The 2,087-nt window shown below is 34.9% G+C and overlaps 1 pseudogene; it reads left to right on the top strand.

Annotated features, from left to right (window-relative positions):
- Positions 1-854: 854 nt before the first annotated feature.
- LOC126737124 (60S ribosomal protein L13a-like) lies at positions 855-1,770 on the top strand (annotated as a pseudogene).
- Positions 1,771-2,087: the final 317 nt, after the last annotated feature.

Genomic DNA, 2,087 nt, shown 5'->3' with positions numbered 1-2,087 from the left:
ATTTTTATGGTTTTTCAAAATATTTTGCAATTTGGTCATTGTTATTTTATCAAATGTTGTGAAGAAATCATTGGCGGCTGAAATTCTGGAATTGTGAGTGATACTCAGCTGTGGTATATTTTGAATAACACTGCTAGCTATATCCACAAAGTAATTATTAAACATGTACGCTATACTCGCCTCATCGGACACTAGTTCCAAATAAAAAGAAATTTCATTGGGCATAGTTTCACTTTTTCCTGGTAAAAGAGTTTTTAGATGTTTCCATAGCTCTTTTGGATTTCTTCTATTTTGGTTAATAGTCACCGAGAAAAAATGTTCTTTTTCCATTCTGATCTGTCTGATTGTATCATTTCTTGTCTTTTTATACTTGTTCCAAGTATCTTCAGTTTTATCAAGAACTGCCCTTTTATATATAATATGTCTCTTTCATGAATTTTAATTAATCCTAAATTTACAGGAGTGTAAACGCCAATATTGCCAAGCCGACTGAAAGAGGCGTTCGTTCTCGCATTTGTCGCTTGTCTTACGTCCTATCAACAGTGTCAACTCCTCCATGTTGCCAATTAGTTATTTGACAGTCAGTGGGTGCAACAAAAACACTGGGTTACTTTTGCGACCGATCTTTACAATTTTGATATATTATTTTGACAAATACTCCATTATCTATAATAGTTTTTAGATGTTTTGAAAATGCTGTATCTAACTTTCTACTTTTTGATTAAGATCAAGATGTCAATTAGCTAAATTTATGGGGTGTATTAGTCTTTTGGAACGAGGGAATCTCAATTTGACAGCTGTTGTCTAACTCATAGCGAATTCGTTGACTTTTTCTATCAAAGCAAATATTGAAAATCAATATGTTTTTATCAAAAATGTATATGTTTTTTTTATTCTTGTATAATTCATAGGAGCTAAAATATTTTCTAAGTATTTATATGTACATACATGTATGTACGTCCGCGATACGTAACTAATGTAATGTAATAATAACTAATGTAATAATTTTTATGACAATGGACATAAACATTGCTCACTCAGGACGGATGATGCTGTTTGGGTAAATTAATAAAGATAATAAAAAAAAAAAGAATACAATTTTGTAATCGTTCCGGGAGCTGTCTTTAACGCAAAGGACAGAAACATGACGGGGTTCAGCCAGAAGCATATCCTGATAGACGGAAGGGGCCATCTACTAGGCCGACTTTCCGTTATCGTAGCCAAATCTCTTTTGGAAGGCCACAGGGTTATTGTTGTAAGATGTGAACAATTAAAAATCTCCGGTAACTTCATCAGGAACAAATTGAACTTTGAATGTCATTCTTGAGGAAGAGATATCTTGTAAATCCAGCTCGTGGACCATTCCACTTCAGAGCTCCTTCCACGATTTCCTGGAAAACTGTCAGAGGCATGCTGCTCCATAAATCTGAGAGGGGAAAACAAGCTCTTCGTAGACTAAAGATAGACAGGAGGAAGCGTGTTGTAGTCCCTGAGGGTTGTATGTCTTAAACCAGGACGTAAATTCTGTCATGTCGGACGTCTCATCTCACGAAATAGGATGGAAATACCAGTCTGTGGTATGCACATTGGAGACCAAACGTAAGGTTAAGGCAGTGATGTCCATCCGCAAGAGGGACAAACTAAAGAAGATCACTAAACGTCTTCTGAGAAGGTTGAAATGCAAGTGAAATGTTTTACAAAAGTTATTAATGCTTATGGTTATAATTAGGATATATGAAATAAAGTTTTTAATTATTAAAAAAAAAATTTAACAATCTGGGTTCTACCTCTGATCAATTCCTACATCCACTGAAGAAGAGGATCCACAGTACTGAAGCCCTAAGCTTCTGCAAAAGTACCCTATGATTAACCCAGTCAAAAGCTTTAGAAAAATCTGTATATAGCCTGAAATCCTTTCTCCAAGCAGCTGTAGAGGTAGTTGATATACAGCACCAAATTAGCAGCAGTAGATTTACTTTTTATAAATCCAAATTGCTTAGGATTCAATAGAGATTTAAAAATCTAGGCAATCATACCAGGCAGTCAAGCAACTTTCGCAACTCACATTGATTTAAAAATGGGTCTTA

The sequence above is a fragment of the Anthonomus grandis genome, chromosome 1 (genome assembly GCF_022605725.1).
Source record: "Anthonomus grandis grandis chromosome 1, icAntGran1.3, whole genome shotgun sequence".
Lineage (NCBI taxonomy): Eukaryota > Metazoa > Arthropoda > Insecta > Coleoptera > Curculionidae > Anthonomus > Anthonomus grandis.
The sequence above is the reverse complement of the archived record's forward strand: the minus strand, read 5'-3'. Positions and strand labels throughout refer to the sequence as shown.